Source organism: Elgaria multicarinata, chromosome 22 (genome assembly GCF_023053635.1).
Source record: "Elgaria multicarinata webbii isolate HBS135686 ecotype San Diego chromosome 22, rElgMul1.1.pri, whole genome shotgun sequence".
NCBI lineage: Eukaryota > Metazoa > Chordata > Lepidosauria > Squamata > Anguidae > Elgaria > Elgaria multicarinata.
The window spans coordinates 2,613,093-2,627,823 of record NC_086192.1 but is presented as its reverse complement, the minus strand read 5'-3'; positions in this window follow the sequence as shown (position 1 = coordinate 2,627,823).

The window sequence follows — 14,731 nt, the reverse complement described above, 5'->3', positions numbered from 1 at the left end:
CTAAATTCTATGCATGTATAGACAGAAAAACATCCTACAATCCTATGCATGTTTAGACAGAAAAACATCCTACAATCCTATACATGTTAAGAAAGAAAAAAGTCCTACAATTCTATGCATGTATAGACAGAAAAAAGTCCTACAGCTTGGCTGGCTGGGGAATGCTGGGAGTTGGGGGACTTTTTCCTGTCTAAACTTGCATAAAATCACAAACTTAAGCTAAAATATGCCACTTTTTCTTTCTATTTTTGCAAACGTTGGTGTTCCCCATATCTGCTGATACATCCCTCTTGTGCGGGGGTTAGTGCTTTTTTGGCTTTTATTAATGTATTTATTTACTGCATTTCTATTCCGCCCATTACCTGAATCTCTCTGGGTAGTTCACAAAAATTAAAACCAGAAAAGTACAATTTAAATATTAATACTACAATATAAAAGTGCAACCAGGATAAAACCGGGCAGGAACGCAGAGATTTAAAATACAGATTTAAAACAGCAGACTTAAAAGTCTAGGATGGTAAAAATAAAAAAAGGTCTTCACCTGGAGCCGGAAGTATTTGTCCCTAGGGAGCTCATTCCACCGCCCAGGGGGGTCACAGCAGAGAAGCCCCTTCTGCCTGGTAACTACTCGCCTTACCCAGCATAAACTTTCGTAGATTATATGGCCACTTTGGGCAATGGACCACAAAGGCTTGTGCCACAATAACGCAGGGATGGGGAGCCCAGACGCCAAGTTCAGTTTTGGAGAAAATCTCAGGGGCTGCCAGTGGGCGGGGCCAAAGGCAAAAACAGGGCGGAGCCAAAATACAACTAACCTCAAACTATTGTATCTTAAAGCTGGCACTGAGTCTTTGGAGGGACATTTCATCTTATTAGTAGGGGTCGGGGGTAATGCCCGGAAGCCAGGGAAACCACTAAAAGGCCAGTGGTTTGGGAAGGGGAGGAGCCAAAGAAAGGGGGCGTGGCCATTTGGTGAGTGGCGGAGGGCAGGATTCCTCCCCTGGCCTGAGATGCCACACGCCTGGTGTGAAAACTGCAACTTTCTTCTCTGTTGTCATCGGGGAAAGATGAACGTTTCTCATTGTCTTATCTCTTCCCCTCTCTCCGTGGTGTGGGGTTCCGTTTTGTTTTTAAAGCCAGTGATTCAACCCTCCCTGAAGGATTTTGCAATGATGCAGGACTCACAAAGAGACAGTTTGAAGGGCAGCTCAGAGGACAAAGATCACAGTAATTAGATGTCTGCCCTGTTAGCTGTAGGGCCTAGAGTGGAGGGACAGCAGCAGCCTTAGTCACGCGGGATGGAAGAAAATAACGGCGGTTGTTTACATTCAACAACCATCCTTTCTGCACAATGGCCAAAGGGAGACATTATTAGCTATTTTGGGTGGGACCCATTAATGATCAAATTGAATAAGTAGGTAAAAATCTAAGTTGATTAAGTGGGCGGATTTTAAGTTGATTGAGTGGGCACCTATAAAAATGCGACACAGATTTATTTAATTGTTACATTTCTATACTGCCCAGTAGCTCACAACAGGATTGGACTCTTAGCCGCTTTCCTGGGGCCAGCTGAAACGCTTGGATGTTGGAGAACTTTTGTCTTGAACAGTGGTGTGTGTGTTTCCCCACGGTGCAGTTACGTGTTATAGATTTTATGGGCTGCTCTGATTTTAATCAGATATTGTTTTGTGAACAGCTTAAGGAGCTTTGCTATAACAAAAGAGAGATACTTTATCTTAGGTTTTAATTAAGATGCGGGGGTGGGAGTTGTTGTTTTAAACGCCTCTCAAACAACTCCTAGGTCTGTTAGCTAACACCTGTTTCGTGTTTAGGAGCAGATCCCAGATGCTGGGGTAGCCATGGAGAGGAAGGAGGCCCTGCATGCCTGACTTCCGGGCTTCCTGAGTGCACAACTGGCTGGCCAATGCTGGCTACCAGTGCCAGACAAAGCAGGCCCTTGGTCCAAAGCTACACAGCGGTTCTTATATGTGCAACCTATTGCAGCTGCAGCCACGGAAACATGAGGTTGTGCAAAAAAGTCAGTACCTGCTATGAGAAATGCTAGAGTTAGGGCAAATCCGGCAGACAGGGAAGGAAATGATGAATCTTTGACTTCTCATTTGTGTGGTGTTGCGGGGGTGGGGGTGGGGGTGGGGGTGGATGAGAGGCAGCGTGGTGTAGTGGCTAGAGTGTTGGGCTGGGAATTGGGAGATCCAGGTTAAGAACATAAGAAGAGCCCTGCTGGATCAGACCAAGGGTCCATCTAGAGAGCTTCAAAATGCACTATAAATAAATAGTCCAGCATTCTGTTCACACAGCAGCTAAACAGCTGCCAACAGGAAATCCAGAAGGACATGAGAGCAACAGCATCCACCTGCCTATGTCCCCACAAAACTGGTGTACATACGGTAGGTATCCTGTCTCTGACACAGGAGGTAGCATAGAGCCATCAAGACCAGTAGCTTTTGATAGCCTTGGTTGCTTGCTGAAGATTATTACTCGCCACAGGTGACTAGGAAAATATCTAAGTATGAGACCCGTCAAAAGTAGCAGCTGTCGCTACATCTTGTGGAAGTGAGTTCCACAGTTTGACTTTGCCCTGTGTGAAGCATTCCTTCCTTTGATCTGTCTTGAATCTCCCACTCATCAGCTTCATGGAAAGACCCTATCGAGTTCCAGTATTTTGAGAGAGGGAGAAAAATGTCTCGCTGTCCACTTTCTCCACACCAGGCATGATTTTGTACACCTCCAACATGTCTCCTTTTCCTCACCTCCTTTCTAAGCTAAACAGTCCAGCTGTATATTGTCTATGGCAGCCTTTCTCAACCTGGGGCGCTCCAGATGTGTTGGACTACAACTCCCAGAATGCCCCAGCCAGCTCTGCTGGCTGGGGCATTCTGGGAGATGCAGTCCAACACATCTGGAGTGCCCCAGGTTGAGAACCACTGGTCTATGGCTTTCACAGATGTCCTAATTGTTTTATGCGCTGGTTGTATTTTAGTATGGTACAGTCTATTACATGAGCCACACTAAATGTTATGTGTTTTCATTCTAATAGTTGCCTTCTTTTTTTTTTTTTTGAGAAAGACACCTATTTAAATAAACCAACACTAACAATATATGATGAATCATAGAATAGCAGAGTTGGAAGGGGCCTACAAGGCCATCTAGTCCAACCCCCTGCTCAATGCAGGAATCCACCCTAAAGCATCCCTGACAGATGGTTGTCCAGCTGCCTCTTGAAGGCCTCCGGTGTGGGAGAGCCCACCACCTCCCTAGGTAACTGATTCCATTGTCGTACTGCTCTAACAGTCAGGAAGTTTTTCCTGATGCCCAGCTGGAATCTGGCTTCCTTTAACTTGAGCCCGTTATTCCGTGTCCTGCACTCTGGGAGGATCGAGAAGAGATCCTGGCCCTCCTCTGTGTGACAACCTTTTAAGGATTTGAAGAGTGCTCTCATGTCTCCCCTCCGTCTTCTCTTCTCCAGGCTAAACCTGCCCAGTTCTTTCAGTCTCTCCTCATAGGGCTTTGTTTCCAGACCCCTGATCATCCTGGTTGCCCTCCTCTGAACACACATGATGATGCTTGTTAATATTGTGGAATATTTACTGATATTATTATGGTTAGCAAGAACCACATTGGCCATAAGAAAAAAATATCCAAAATCCGTATAGTGTGCAATACCTTCATTAACCCAAATCAAAGCTTGCCAAAAGAAATGTGCAAGCTTTCGAGATCTACAGATGTCTTCACCCGGCAGGATGGTACGAAAAGCAGTGTGCGAGGAGGCCGGACAGCGAGGGGAAAGTGGCTGACTGGGTGTTGTGATCAGGATGTCTGCATAGCTCAAGTCTTAAGATGATATGGAAGAGGAGGGTTGCAGAGGCAGTGTGGTTCAGTGGTTGGAGCGTCAGGCTGGGACTCAGGAGATCTGGGTTCCAGACCGTGGAGAGAGGAGAAAGAGCATGTGAGCTTCTTTGGACTCCTTGCAAGAGGAAAAAAATGGCTGGGATATAAAGGCTGGGATATAAATAAAATAAATTCAATTTAAATCTACCCTTGGTTTTTGCAACGATTTACCAGATGGAGATCTGGTGATTTCTAAAGCTGGCACATTTTGGGGGGGCTCTTTGGGTCGCCTAAGAAATGCATCGCACTATGATGGTTTTTGGAATTATATCATTGCAACGTGATGGATTTTGCGCAGAGGTCTCCATCCGCTGAGGATTTCATGGCATCCCCCTTACATCTTCTAGGTGTAGCCTGATCTACCTAAAAACCTCAGTGCAAAACCCACCATGCATTCTATGACGGGCTTTTCAGTCCCGCGCTTAAGAGATCCCCATTATATATTTTTCTTTTGGTATGAACCGCAGCCCAGTCGTGACTTAGCAAGACCACGGCCACATCCCCGTTGTGTGACCAGAGGGTGCTGAGCAAAAGCTTTCACACTCAGTTCTTGTCAGTCGCGCCATCCCTCTGCTGTTCTTTGGGGCTCCTCGTGCAAGGAAACTACAACCGGTTCAGTGCACATCCTCTCCCACGAAGAGCGGAACGGCGGATCTGAGTTCACCAATGTCCAAAAGCTAAGCTAGAGATCACCCACGCCGACCAGAGAATGGCAGCAGGGGCGCCATCAGGGCTGGACTGTCGGGGCCGAAGACTGGGCCCCCAAAGTAAAGTGGGGTTGATTCACCAGGCTTTGAAATCAGTGAAGAAATACACATTGAAGTCTCCAGAGCGACACCTCGCCCAATTTGAACTGTCAAACCCAGAGACTAAAATCGCCTAAACGAATTCCGTCAGCCTGTTTCACCAGGGTGGGGAGGAGGGAGAGTTGACACGTTTAGGGGGCTGAGATCCGTTGGCAGCTTTTAGCCACGCTAGCCAAATGCCCGGAGTTTGTCAGTTTTCCCAGAGGCATCTGCCCAGTCCTGTCGGAACCAAAATTCGGGATGCGACGGACCCTTTTCTTGCAACCCCGTACCCGCTTTCCTGGGACTAAGGCCCGTTGAATTGAATGTATCTTACTTCTGAGTCAATGGGCAGAGAATGGCATTGGCCGTCTCTCTTTCAACGCCGCAGGTACGCCTTATTTGCGCATTTACGTTTTTTCCAATTGTACTGTTTATCCCGCCTGCTCCCCAATTTGATCAGGGTGGCCTTACAAAAGGGATTGGGAAATCTGGCCCATTTGGGGTCTCCGAATGGCCACGGCGCTTTCCCACAACAACGGATCGTTTGCTGGTTTTCTGGCTTCCTCGGTGGCTGCCCCGCAGTGCCCTGGGGCTCTGGAACTCCCTTCCCAGGAAGGCTAGACCGGCTCCCTCCTTGGTGTGCGTCCGGAGGCAGGCAAAAACTTTTTTGTTCCAGCGGGCCTTTGGTGAATAGTCCGGACCTCTCTCTCTCTCTGCATAGGATTTTATCATTGTTATTTGTATTTTAAATGTTTTAATATTGTAGAGTGTATTTAATTATATTTTTTAACTTTTGTATATTTCTATTTATAGATTTTAATGGTATATGTTTTAATTTTTTAAAGCCGCCTTGAGGCCCAGCATTGGACAAAAGGCGGGATACAAATATCATCACCATCATCATCACCCAGGGAGCTTGCTGGTCAAATGGCGATTTGAAGCAAACCTCTAACTGCTACCCCGCACTGCCTCGCCACCATACAGCCCTGCTCGGCTTCTCCAGCCATCGGAGTTCCTCTGAAGAGCTGTGTTAAAAATAAAAATAACCCATCAGGAAAGATATTGGGGGCTTCTGAAGGGCTCCGGGATTTGGAGAGAAATCGCCGTCTCCCTCGGAGCCACGCGGGCAGCAAGATGAAGCAAAACACTCATCACTGTCAGCTATTTTTAGCATTAAAAAAGAAGAAGACGCTATATCAAAAGAAGCCGGGAGCATCTCTGTGCCTTAAGTTTCTTCAGCCGCGTCTTTTTGTGTGTGTAAAAAGAACCATCTCGCGACAGAATGCCAAAGGCAAGCCGTCCGCCATGCTGGCAAAACGAAAGGGAGAAAGAAAGCCTGTTGGTGGGTTTAGGCCGAACCAAAACTGGAAGAAAGCTTAAGGTTTGTGGCAGCATCGCAGCCAACGTGGAACCTTTGCGGGGCTTCTGTTTATTTCCATGAGGTTTGCTGAACGCAGCAGGGTGGGCGTTCTGGCCTCGGTTCTGAGCAGCGGCCCAGAAGGACGAAGTAGCGATTGACTCCAGACGCCGCGCAATTTCAATCCGCGTGCCTGTGTTGGGCTCTCTCCAAATGTGATTATAAATGTATATTGAATTATTCCACTTTGGAAATGTTGCCCGGTCGCTTTGATTGGGGAATCCAGCGATCAAAGCTGGGCTTTGGGTGCAAATCACGTGCTCTGCCGCTGAGAAGTGGGTGAACAAGTGGGTCACGGTGGGGAAGAGGAGGAGCAACTGCAGGGGGCGCTTGCCCGTGGGCCCGTGCTGCGGAGTGGTCCCTTGGCAGATGCCCCACTGTGCCGACCCCTGGCCCTGATCTGGGCATCACTTCTGTTTGGAAGCAGGCGAGCCTGATGCAGAGATGCAACGGGCATCCTCCTCAGAATGTGGGCCAATCATCTTCATTGCTGCGCCGGCAGTGATCACAGCCGAGGCTGACTAAAAGAGGATGTCTACTGCGTCTCTGCAAGATGCCCCATTCTCTCCTTCCTCACTGAATCCCCCTCCCGTAGGAGGTAGGGAATTTTCCGCCGGCCTAGGTCAGAGATGCGGCAGAAGGACGGTCAGAGGAGGGTGCCCGTCGCATCTCTGCACTGATAAAAACACTCGCGAGCCAAAAGGCACATCGCATTCTGGGCCTCGCTTCCGACCGGGACACGACGGGACCTGTGCGGTCCTCTCGCAATCCTGTTTGCCAACTCCCATGGAGCCGGTGTGAATGTTTTTCGCAGGCTGGGGACATTGGTACCTTTTGTAGTCAGGCAGCGGTCGGATTATGGTAACCTGGGATGGTTCCAGCGGGCTGGGCAGAGAAAAAACACCGTTGCCTGCAATGGTAGAGGCCAAGTGTGGGTTTTCAACTGTTAAGGAGACCCATCAAAACGACAGCTCGAGGCAAACCAGTTTAGATTATGTAAGCAGAAACGCCTGCCAGTTCATCTCGAATTCCTGGCTTTAGACCTCCCCATGGCTTGGAATCTAACCTGCCTATGCAGTTGCAGAAATCTGATTAGGCCTCATCTTGAGTCCTGCGTCCAGTTCTGGGAATCACACTTCAAGAAGGACGCAGACAAGCTGGAGCGTGTTCAGAGGAGGGCAACCAGGATGATCAGGGGTCTGGAAACAAAGCCCTATGAAGAGAGACTGAAAGAACGGGGCATGTTTAGCCTGGAGAAGAGAAGATGGAGGGGAGACATGATAGCACTCTTCAAATACTTAAGAGGTTGTCACACAGAGGAGGGCCAGGATCTCTTCTCGATCCTCCCAGAGTGCAGGACACGGAATAACGGGCTCAAGTGACAGGAAGCCAGATTCTGGCTGGACAGCAGGAAAAACTTCCTGACTGTTAGAGCAGTATGACAATGGAACCAGTTCCCTAGGGAGGCTGTGGGCTCTCCCACACTAGAGGCCTTCAAGAGGCAGCTGGACAAGCATCTGTCAGGGATGCTTTAGAGTGGATTCCTATTCTATGATTTTATGACTCACTTCGCCATAGATTGAATTTTTCCTTTCCTTTCCTCTCTTTCTATCTGTCTCCAGTCTCCGTCCCTGGCCACCTCATGCTCCTGCCACGCTCAAGCGATGGTGATACGTTACAAAAAAAAAGGCATCAGATCCTCCCCTGGTCAACAGCCCTGAGAAGCAGTGCTGTACAGTGGCTAGATCTCAACGCCCGGAGACCCCGATTCTGATCCCTGCTCTCAGCTGCGAAGCTGGCAGGGCGAACCTTGGGGTGGTCTCGCTCTCCAGGGTCATTGTGAGGATATTTAATTATTTAATGTGACTGCTATCCCACTCTTCACCCAAATAACACTCCCTGGAGCGCCTTGCACAGATGAACAATAAGGTAGGACCCACCCTTCCGGCTTATGATCTTAAAAGTCACGACATGAAAGGAAAACGGATTGGGAGGAGGAAAAAGGAAGACACACCAGTGCTTCGGTGATGCTAATACACGTTAACTAAAAGGGAGGGCGGCACACTGAACACAGCACAGAAGTGACGGCTGAAATCCACTGCCACTGCACATGGGGGACAGCCACTCTTTCAGCAAGGAGTTGAACTCTCTGCCCTTTTCAGTTGCCTGCAATGACGAAGTTGCACCTGGAGGCTGTATCAAGAAGGGGGCAGAAGACTTTGACTAGCAAGCTTTGGAGTCACGCTAGTAAATCACCATCCGTTGTGTTTATTTATCACATACCTGTCCCTCCCATCCTCCAAGGCGCCCGGGGATGCCCCTTGAAATCCTGTTTTTAATCCTCATGATGGGCCTGCGAGGTAGGCAAGGCCGAGAGCGGAGTGGCTGGGCTGAGGGGACCTTTGAACCCGGATCCTCCCTGGTTAAAGTCCAGGACAGGAGGAAGCCCTGCACCAGAGGAAGAGGCAGGGGGGACCCGGAACGACGTTTGTGGAAGAAAGAGCAATGACTGCAACGCATCAGATCCACGTGGATGAAGTTGTTGGGAGCCGCGAGGTCCCTTGAGCAGGGTTTGAACGGTTTCGATGCTACTGTGCCTTCGCCCGCATGATAAGGGCTGAATTAGGTGGTGGGTGCCGACCCAAAATGGGCCCACCACGAAACAAGAGATTGACCTAAGAGAGCCAGTGTGGCGTAGCGGCGTAGCCTGTTGGACTGGGAATCAGGAGATCCGGGTTCGAGTCCCCCCTCAGCCACAGAAGCTCACTGGGTGATTTTGGGCCAGTCACAGACTCTCAGCCCAGCCTACCTCACAGGGTGGTTGTGAGGATAAAATGGAGAGGAGCAGGAGGATTATGCACGCTGCTCTGGGTTGCTTGGAGGAAAAAAAGTGGGATATAAATGTAGTAAATAAACAACTGGGCATGTTAAGCCTGGAGAAGAGAAGATTGAGGGGAGAGATGACAGCACTCTTCAAATACTTAAAAGGTTGTCACACAGAGGAGGGCCAGGATCTCTTCTCGATCCTCCCAGAGTGCAGGACATGGAATAACGGGCTCAAGTTAAAGGAAGCCAGATTCCGGCTGGACAGCAGGAAAAACTTCCTGACTGTTAGAGCAGTACGACAATGGAATCAGTTACCTAGGGAGGTCATGGGCTCTCCCACACTAGAGGCATTCAAGAGGCAGCTGGACAACCATCTGTCAGGGATGCTTTAGGGTGGATTCCTGCATGGAGCAGGGGGTTGGACTCGAAGGCCTTGTAGGCCCCTTCCAACTCTGCTATTCTATGATTCTGTGATTCTATGAAATAAATAAAAGCTTGGGAGGATCCTGGAAACGTTCTCCCCTTTAAAAAAAAAAAACTTGAAAGAAAGAAAACATAAAGGGGGGGAAATAAACTACAACAATGAAATCCACTTTTAAAAGCCATCCAAGTTGGTAGCCATCACTCCGTCTTGCAGAAGGGAGTTCCACAGTTTGTCTCTGAGCTGTGTGAAGAAGTCCTTCCTTTTAGCTGTCCCGAATCTCCCACCGTTCGGCTTTGTGGGATGACGCCGTCGGGCTCTAGTATTATGAGAGAGGGAGAAAAATGTCCCCCTATCCACTATCCCTGGGAGGTTTGCAAATGTTCCGTTGAAAAAGCGAAACGCAAAATGAAGACAGAAATATCCTGCTTGGAGGAAAGAGCTGGTTGGAACCCTGAATGAGAATGTGCGCTGCAACATTTTGTTGCGGTGCCTGTTTGTCAGGGCTGCAGCACCTCGGCCTGAATTCCATTTCGGAGAAGTTGGGGGGAGGGGCCGCCTCCCAGGGGTGGTCGTGGCCAAAGACAAAATGGGGGGGAGGAATACTAAAACATTTGAGCATAAAACCCTTCCTGCCAGAAATTAAGCCTTCAAGCTTTCAGAATGGCTGAAAAACTGCCCCAAAGAGAAGAAACCACCAAACTATGGGTGGCCAGGGAATAAAAGGGTGTGTGGAGAACAGGATTGGGACCTGGATCCCAACTTCCTCCGCCCCCCCCGCCCCCCGCTATTTGTGAAACGTTGCAATGGATCTCCTTGTGCGATTGCTGATTCTCTCTCTCCACATCTCTCTGAGCTTAATATTTGTGTAAAGCAAACTACAGGAACAAAACCACGGTGCCAAATTGCTTATGCCTGAGTGAAACAGTCTGAGCCACAGTTTGGCTAGTGGCGACGGGACAATAATTCCATCTATCTCTGACATCCCGGCCAGGAGGGCCGAGGGCTTTTTACAGAGCCAAACATTGAACATTACCACCCACGCGCAAGAAGGGGGGTTGGGCACCAGGGGAAACCCCAACATTTGCAAAAGTGCAACAGATATGTAGAAAAGGGGGCGAGGAGGAATGGAAAAATAAGTAGGAGGGGGGACAGCGAGCGGGGCTACTGCACGCTGCAACATTTTGTTGAAGCGCCTACTTGTGGCTTTTAATACAGAATGGGGAGTGGGGGAGAAAAAACCTTTTTGCACGACTGGACATGGATTTGTTCCGAATGCAAAAAAGCAAGAGGGGTGCTCCAAGCAGGCTGATGGGATTTGGAGTCCTTTGGAGCACAGGGTCACAATTGGAGAAAATTGGGAGAACTTCTGAAAGTTTCTGCTTTCTCTGTCAGAGACTGGACACCTTGTGGGCAGCTGTGCACTTTTCTGATTCAGATTTGGGGCTGCCCCAAATCCTGCATGGAGCAGGGGGTTGGACTGGATGGCCATATAGGCCCTTCCAACTCTACTATTCTATGATAATCCATTTCCCAACTGCCAGTTTTCTCCCTGGAGAAAACGAAACGGCTTTAGGTCAATGTTGTTTTTTAGGCTGTGGCTGTTTTCACTTTGTGTTCAATGTTCACGTTACGTTTTGATCCGGGCATTCTTGTGCCGTACGCTTCAAAGCTCTTTGTGCGAACTGCCCAGGGAGGTTTAGTGACCAACGTAGTAAAGGCAATAAAGTTAACAAGGAGAAAGGTGGCCACAGCCGTCGGTCACACGGCAGCATGACCAAGAGCGCTGATGCACCAAGCTTGTATTTGTATATTGCGGTTTTAAGCTTCTATGTGATCTATTATGCTGTATCTTTATGGTCTACATTTTTGTGAACTGCCCAGAGTTTCGGCTATTGTGTGGTACAGAAATGAACTAAATAAAAATATGGCAAATGAGCAGCCGACTAACCAAATGGGAAATCCCCAGCTCGTACAGGAAGCGGAGTAACTGTCCCCAGCTCTTCCGATGTGTTGGTTTAGGACACCCATCGTAATGTGTTAAAAATGATTAGGATGCTATAGTTTGGGTTTGCCGTTTTCATAGAATTGCAGAATCGCAGAGTTGGAAGGGTCCTCTAAGGCCATCCAGTCCAACCCCACACTCAATGCAGGAATCCACCCTAAAGCATCCCTGACAGATGGCTGTCTAGCTGCCTCTTGAAGGCCTCTAGTGCCTCATGAACCAACCAGAGCGCTTGGGCTATATTGGAGGGTAGAGAAAGGAAGGAAAGAGGCAGCCAGCTGTGGGCGTTGGCTCAGGGAAACCCCAAACTTCGCAAAAGTATGAAAACCTTCTTTACTGAAGCGTGTGCGCGGGGGAGGAACGGAACTGGCTGACGGGAACAGTGAACAGGGGCGCCGCGCGCTGCAACGTGTTGTTGAAGCTACTTGAGGCTTTCATATGCTGAATGTGAAACAGTTTGTTCTTAATGCAAAAAAGCAAATGTGATTCTCTCGAGTAGGCTGATGGGTTTTTGAGTCCTTTGGGATCTTTGGAGCCCCATTCCGGTGGTGGGCTGGTCCGAAGGCAAAACAGAGCAGGGCCCAACATATAACGAATACCAGCATTATTGTTGCTTAAAACTCTCCCTGCCGGTAACTAAGTCTTAGTAAAGGCATGTCATAACTTTAGAGTGGGAAGGGGGGAGAAACTGAGCTAAAGCTGGGAAGCTACGGAATGATCAGAAGTTTGGGAAAGGGGTGTTCCTCCCCTCCCCCCCCCGAGGATGTGAGAACAACACAACCAGTCAAGGTCAGAAACAAAAGGCATTTATTAGAAATATTATGCAGACTCTGCATTGAACGCTTCAATAACGTTAATCCTCCCCCCCTTAAATAAAAATGTGGTAGTAGCACAATCCAAGCTTGTCAAAACTTCCCTCGCAACGTCTGTACATTCGAGTGTGCTCTTGGCATAAATAAGAGGCGTCCGTCTCTGAACGGACAGACGTGCCGACTCTCGACGGCTCGTGCTCGAAGGCAAAACGTCCGGGCCGTGTCAAGACGTCCGGTTTTTTAAAAAAGAAGAAGAAAAGAACGCCGTGTTTGGCAAAAGTTGGCACATGTGCAAGTTGTTGGGGGTTTTAGGAGGAGGGGTGGGGGAACCGAAATTATTAACTACCCCAAAGTACATTAATAAGCGGGGAGGGTAAGAACGGAGTGTTCACTGGCTGCTGAGCAGCAATCAATGACATCTTGCAAAAGATCATTTGCACCTGGAGAAAAACACCGTTCCAGGTTATAACACACCATCAGTCCGTCCGTCCCCTCGCTTTTCTTTCTGTGTTTTGTCCCCCACGGACTTGTTACGTTATTGAATGCATTTTGCTGAAGGAAGCCAGGATGGACGTGCGGAGGACTGGCGAGGAAGATGGGGGCAGAGAGCCCCAACTGGACAGGAAGGAGGACTGCGCTGCGCTCTCTCACCTGGGTAGGGTGGCCTGCCCGTGGGCGGCTTAAGGGACTGCTCCCCTGCATCTGGGGATCCTGGCATGGAGACCCCTGGCCCTGTGGGGGAAACCTTACGTCCTGCTTCCTGGCCCTCCAGAACGTGGAAAGTGGGGTTCACGAACCTATTCCTAAAACGTTCTCTTAACATCCCAGACCTCAGGGAACTCGGTGGTGAGGCCTCTCCATTGCGGCTTCCTCAGGGCAAAAGGTGGCAACTCAACTCAGTACTACCGGAGGAAAATGACAGCAGAGCAATTTCAAACTCACCCACCCCCAGCATATCTCCCGTCGCGTCCAGTTTCGCACCCGGGCCCTTCCTGCTTCATCCTGCATCTCCACCCTTGCACGTTCAGGCACACTCTTTCGCACACTTGCTTCGTTCCAGTCTTCTGCTTCTTCGCAACCTCGGCTTTCCCTTCCACCACCACCCATTACACAACTCCCTTTCTATCTCTCCCCTTTTCCAAAGGGAACTTTCGCCCGTGGATGAGCGAACTCAGAACATCTCTCCCTCAAATCCTCCTCCCTCTCTTTCCTCCATAACTTGCGTTTGGCTGACCTGCGCAGCAAAGAAAAGCTCTCCCCGTCCCGTCCCCCCCATCCACAAAACCTTGGAGATCCATTTCCACTTAAGATGGGAGCTTCTCAAAGGGTGAACTGCAGTGCAATCCTAATTCCCGCTGCTGTTTGGGGAAACGTCCGCGCGGGTCGGCTTCCGCTTCCACGTACGCGCATGGCTACAGACGCCGGAGACCAGCCAAAGCCATCTTGGCCAACTTGATGCCCTCTGGAGGTGTTACCCAACACCTCCAAAGGGCACGGAGTGCAGTTTAGGCTACGCTAAAGGACCTGCCCTCTTCTAGGACTCAGAGGGGACGCCCACCACCACCGCCCTTGAGATCCGTGATGGGGGTTTGCGGCTTGAGTTTCTTCGACCCGTCTGCAAGTTTTCTCCAGAGAAGACAGGTAGACCACACCGTAAAATCCGAACGCCAGACGGACCCTCGTCAGGTTTCTGCTAGAAGATGTAGGAATCAGCTGCAGCTGGGACCTTGCGTCAAACCTTCACTCCGCAGCTGGCAAAGGGGCGGCAGCGTAGTGGCAGAAAGAAAAGGGTGTTCGCCGGAAAGATCGGAGAAACCGAACTATGGGGAAAAGGGTTGACTGCAAACACAAGCCGAGAGTTTAGCGTTCTCTTGCTCAACAAGAGGGGTCAGGTTGGAAGCGGACGGGCGGAGGTGGGGGGAGAAACAGAGGTGTGTTCATTTGCTTCAGCAAGTATTTGGCACCTTCTAGCTCTGCATCGAGAAGGAAGAAAACAAACCGAGGCGTGGAGACTTTTCAGGCAAGCGGGTTATCGTTCGACCCGCCGAGACCTTTGGGTGGGATGTCCGACGCGCCCTTTACCCTGGTATCGTGTCGCCGTCTGCAGCTGGCGTTGGTTGGCTTGGCAAGGTTCAGCTAGAGGCAGACGTATGAGCTCGTGAGGTCTCCGGGGTTATAAATGGGGAGAGAAAGGGCTTTTAACAGCAGCCTCCGGGTTACGTCGGCGAGGTAGTGGTCTCCCTTCGCTGGCTTTCAGAAGAGCTTTGGAAAGTAGCCAGGGACGTATAGCGAGGCGGCGATGGGAAGGTTCATATTGTTGGTAGCACACTTTTGCTACCTTTTGTGACACGGAAGTGTTTCGCAGTCCTACGCTGGGAGGGGGGTGCAGCTAAGGTCAACGCATTTGGTGGCAACAACTCTGGCACTAGCCCATAGATCCCGCCACGCCAACGCTTCAAAGCCACACCTAAAGGGCCCGTGGCCGCCGTTTTACCGACGGACGCAGTGGGGGCACAGGACTTTGCTCTGCACAGAGCCCCCATGGGGAGGACG